Raw genomic sequence first — 6,077 nt, forward strand, 5'->3', positions numbered from 1 at the left:
AATTGAAAGCGAGATATGATCACCAGAGAACGGTGATCTTACCAAAGGCTATGTATGATTGGAGGAATCTCAGGATCCAGGATTATAAGTCCGTGGACGAGTATAACTCATCCCTATTTAAGATTGAAACTGTGTGGTGAGGACATAACGGATAAGGATATGCTTGAGAAAACCATTTCCACATTCCACACAAGCAATGTGTTGTTACAACAACAGTACCGTGAGAAGGGATTCACGACTTATGCTAATCTGATCTCTTGTTTATTGCTCGCTGAGAAAAACAATGAATTGTTGATGAAAAACAGTGAAATAAGAAGGAATCAAATCACGTCCAAAGTAATGGCCAACACGGCCGTGGTCGTGGAAAATGGCAAGGTCGTGGAAAATGGCAAGGACGTGGCCGTGGTCGAAGTTCATTTGGCCGCGGACGAGGAAATCAGTATGGTCGAGATCATGGTCGAGACCGTGGCCAAGGACACTCGTTTGGCCGAGGTCATGGCAGAGGCCATGTTACTTCATTCAAATCGCAACACTCGACCAAATCATTGTGCCATAGGTGTGGGATGAGTAATCATTGGGCTAAGACTTGTAGGACTCCCAAGCATCTTGTTGACCTCTACCAAGAGAGTCTGAAAGGGAAGAATCCTGAATCCCACATGACTCATCAAGATGGTGAAAATAATTTCAATCATGACCAAGACGATCTTATGGAATATAAAACTTCAGATTGTCTAAAAGATTGAAGTTGATTTCGACATTTGTGTTCTTTGCTTTTGTGCTTTCCATGTTTTGTTTTCTATGAACTTGTTTTATTAAAACTTAAATGAAATGAATGATTTTTATAAGAAGTCTCTAAAATATCCTATGAATCTTGTTTTAGAAATGAACGATAACAAGGATGTATTCGTGGTGGATAGTGGGTCAGGCCACACGATCTTAAGAGACAAAAGATACTTCATAAATCTAACATTAAAAAACGCCAACATCTCGACTATTGCGGGTATAGCCAGCCTCATTAAAGGCCACGGCCAGGCCAATATCCTGTTGCCTATGGGTACGCATCTAGAAATATATGATGCATCGTATTCACCCAGCTCGAAGAGAAGCCTATTAAGTTTTAAAGACATTCGAATGAATGGCTTTCATATTGAGACTAAAGGCAAAGGAAACAAAGAGTTCCTTCAGATCATAGAAATCGGCCAAGGCCATAAGAAAGTCTTAGAGTCTATACATGCACTCTCTACTGGTCTTTACCATACCAAAGTCAGTATGATTGAGGCCAATGCCACATTTAAGAAAGTGGCCATCGAAAATTTCACTCTTTGGCACGACCGGCTTGGCCATCCCGGTTCGAACATGATGTGAAAGTTAATATTGAACACTAATGGCCATACATTGAAAGAGAAACGAATTGTTCCTAAGAACCTAACGTGTGTAGCATGTTCATAAGGGAAAGATAACAATAAGCTGGTAAAAGAAATTACATGGAATCAAACATCCTTATCTTGGCAAGATCCTCGGACTGAGGAATGTGATTTAGAAGTCCAAAAGATAATACATTTACAAAAGCTAGGTAATAAATTGCCAGATTCCTTTGCTGACCCAAAAAGAGTGACTAAGTCATATATACCAGCTGCTAATGCACCAATTCGTATTGATGTTCAAGAGGGACACAATCAAGTTGCTACAGAGTCTAGACAATGTTTGAAACGTGGTAGACCAATAGATTCCAAAGATAAGAACCCTCGGAAGACAAAGAAAGGTGCTGAATCCGAGGCCGGAACAACAGACATGGTCGCGGCCGATCCTACCCGAGATGTGGCCGCGTCCGATCCTAAGGTTTTAGACATGGCCGACGGTCCTGATGTGCCTAACACTGATGTTTGGGACGCCAAGCTTCATGGTACTGATGGTCCTGTTAATAATGAGATCTCAATAAATTATGTTTTGTCTGGGATACAGTGGAACAGAAAGAATGTCGACATTGATGATATATTTTCATACAAGGTAACACTTGGACTTATGGATTTAAATTAGGATCATGAACCCACGTCTATTTATGAGTGCACTCAACGATCAGATTGGATCAAATGGAAAGAAGCTATAAACGTAGAGTTAAATTCTTTAAAGAAAAGAGGTGTCTTCGGTCCTATAATCCGAACCCCCTATGATGTTAAACCAGTTGGATACAAATGGATCTTTGTGAGGAAAAGAAATGAACATGGTGAAGTCATGAGATATAAAGCACGGCTTGTTGCACAAGGATTCTCACATAGACCAGGAATAGATTATGAGGAGACGTACTCCCCTGTGGTGGATGCTACTACTTTTAGATTCCTAATAAGTCTGGCTATAAGAGAGAACTTAGACTTGCGGTTAATGGATGTAGTAACTGCATACTTATATGGTCCACTGGATAATGAGATATATATGAAAGTACCAGAGGGTATAGAGTTGAAAAACAAATCGAGTTATCGAGAACAACATTGTATAAAGTTGAATAAATCACTTTATGGATTGAAACAATCAGGTTGAATGTGGTACAATAGACTAAGTGAGTACCTAGTGAAAGAAGGATATAAGAATGATCCGATCAGTCCATGTATCTTCATAAATAAATTCGATAACAAAGGATTTGTGATCATAGTAGTGTATGTTGATGATCTGAATATCCTAGGAACCTCTGGAGAGATTTCCCAAACAGTTGAATATCTTAAGAAAGAATTCGAGATGAAAGATCAAGGAAAAACAAAGTTTTGTTTGGGATTATAGCTTGAGTACATTAAAGATGGAATCCTTGTGCATCAAATGGCATATACAGAAAAAGTACTCAAGAGATTCAATATGGCCAAGTCTCACCCATTATCTAGCCCCATGGTCGTGAGGTCCCTCGGCCTGGACACTGATCTGTTCCGTCCTAAGATGGACGATGAAGATGTCATAGGTCCCGAAGTGCCATATCTCAGTGTCATAGGGGCAAAAGACTTGGGTCTATTTTATACTAACCAAAACAAAGAAGGTTTAGTTGGCTTTGCTGATGCAGGTTATCTTTCGGATCCACACAATGCTCGATCACGGACATGCTATGTTTTTACACATGGTGGAACAGCCATATCATGGTCTTCCATGAAGCAGACGATCGCGGCCACATCTTCAAACCATTCAGATATATTGGCTATTCACGAGGCCAGCCGCGAGTGTGTTTGATTGAGGTCCATAACCCAACATATTTGAGTTAATTGTGGGATGTCCGAAGGCAAGGATGCACCGACCGTGATGTATGAGGACAATGCAACATGCATTGTTCAGCTTAAGGACGGCTACATCAAAGGAGACAGGACGAAGCACATCTTGCCTAAGTTCTTCTTCAAGCATGAACTACAGAAAGCCGGCAAGGTTCAAGTGGTCCAAGTGCGTTCCAGTGACAACTCAGCTGATCTATTTACCAAGTCACTTCCTACCTCGACGTTCAGGAAGCTCACGCATCAGATAGGGATGCGTAGACTGAAAGTCCTTCAGTGATGTTCAGAACAGGGGGAGTAATACGTGTTGTACTCTTTTTCCTTCACCTTGGTTTTGTCCCATTAGATTTTTCTGGTAAGGTTTTAATGAGGCAACATCTAAAGCGTATTACAAACTCTGTATGGTTATGACATCCAAGGGGGAGTGTTATAAATCATATTGTGGATGTCCATAACCGGCCCATACTTAGAGAGAGAGAGTCGGCGGCCATGAGAGAGAGAGAGAGCCGGCACCTAGAGAGAGAGTCGGCCAACCCTAGTTTCATTTTCTTTATTGGTTTATGATTTGTACTTTTTCCATATTTGTATTTTATTTCTTTAGTCTTTCCATTATTCTATGACGGTATAATTCCCTATATATAAAGGGTTTCTTATGATTCAGATTAATAAGGATAAGATTCTATTCTCCTAAGGTTCACAACACTTTTATATTTCTTTCACTACTCATTATGAGGATATTTTCACCCAATCAAATATAGAAAGAATCTTAGCTGTAAAGAAATAAAATGGGTACAAACAATATATTAGATGATAATCGGATGTTTCCGAAAAAAATGATGATAATCGAATTATGTGGACATATCCCATAAATCAAAATAATAATGAAAGTAATCTTTTTAATGGTCTTACTAGGTGATCAGGAAACACTAAAAGAAAACATCAAGGATTCTGAGGGAAAAAATCGTCGGAATTTCGTCGGAATATCGTTATTCCGACGACATACCGACGAAACACGTCGTCGGAAATAATTCTTCGGAATTTATTTTTTCCTCGGAAATCCCTCGGAATTTTCCGTCGGAATTCCGAGGAAATAAATTTCCGAGGAAATTCCGAGGATCACTAGTTTGTCGGAAATGTCCTCGGAATATACCGAGGGAGAACTTCGTCGGTATAATTCCTCGGAAGTTCATCGATCGATGCGTCACATAAGTAAACATCCATCCAGTAAATTCTCTCTGCTTCATTTCTTCTAGTTCGTCCTCTGTGGCGTATCTATACTCGAACCGCTTTTCTGCCATGAAAATCCTGTATATGATGACAATAATGTAATTAATTAAGATTTAAATTTCAACTTGTTAAAATAAAAATTTGTAAGCTCATTTATTTACCTCTCATATTGAAGAACGTCTTCGCAGTTGGTGAGCAAATATGTTTGCAAATTACTGCGCTCCTGCTCAGTAAGTCGACGGTCCTTTGGTTTTCCGCTAAGTCGTCCAACGTCTGTGAAAATGTCTGGAACCGTAACATGATATGTTGCCCGTTCGCCTCTATCATCATGCCGAGCAGGTCTTCTGTTTTTGGTCTGAACTTCTGCTGGAAAGTAGTACTCGGCAAAGTTTGAAGTTTCTTCATTGATCATCTGTGCGACTATAGAACCTTCCACCCTACTTAAATTTTTCACCATCTTCTTCAAATGGAACATATACCGCTCATACAGATACATCCATCTATACTGCACAGGACCACCAAGTTCCAATTCTCTTGCCAGGTGAATAACAAGATGCTCCATAACATCAAAAAATGAGGGAGGAAATATCTTCTCAAGGTTGCACTGAATCACGGCTATGTTAGTCTTCAAATTTTCAATACCTTCAAGAGTCACTGATCTCGTGCATAAATCGCGGAAGAAACCACTTATCCCTGCAATTGCTTCATGAACATTTTGTGGTAATAGTTCCTTGAAGGCGAACGGAAGGAGGCGCTGCATCATTACATGGCAATCGTGGTTTTTCAAGCCAGTAAACTTTCCTTCCTTTCTGTCGATACAGTTACGCAAATTTGATGCGTAACCGTCTGGAAATTCCACATCGTTTGAAATCCAATCAAAGAACGCATCTTTTCCCTCTGCATCAAGTCGGTATATGGGAAAAGGAGCCCTACCATTTTCATCAACATGAAGTTCTGAACGAGCACATATATCGACTAAATCCAGTCTTGACTTCAAATTATCCTTTGTTTTACCTTGAACATTAAGGATCGTGTTCATGAGATTGTCAAAAAAGTTCTTCTCAATATGCATGACATCTAAATTATGCCTTAGCAGATGATCCTCCCAGTATGGCAGATCCCAGAAAATACTTTTTTTGTGCCAGTTATGTAGTTCTCCAACAGCATCTACCGGAAAACGCTCATGTCCACCGACTTCTGGCGTCCTTTCTGCACCAAAATCTCTTAGTTGTATCTTCAAATCTTTCCCACAAATTTCCGGAGGTGGACTGTCAAACACCCTCTTGTTCTTCGTAAACAAATTCCTACTCCTACGATATGGATGATCAGGTGGTAGGAATCTCCTGTGACAGTCAAACCAACACGTTTTCCTTCCGTGTTTTAGTTGGAAAGCATCAGTGTTATCTTGACAATATGGACATGATATCCTTCCATGCGTTGTCCATCCAGACAACATATCATATGCTGGAAAATCACTTATTGTCCACATTAGTACTGTCCGCATTTGAAAGTTTTCTTTACACGAAACATCGTATGTTTCAGCACCTTGAGCCCATAGTTGTTGCAACTCATATATTAGTGGCTGAAGAAACACATCAAGTGATCTCT

Source organism: Brassica oleracea, chromosome C8 (genome assembly GCF_000695525.1).
Source record: "Brassica oleracea var. oleracea cultivar TO1000 chromosome C8, BOL, whole genome shotgun sequence".
In the NCBI taxonomy this organism is placed as follows: domain Eukaryota; kingdom Viridiplantae; phylum Streptophyta; class Magnoliopsida; order Brassicales; family Brassicaceae; genus Brassica; species Brassica oleracea.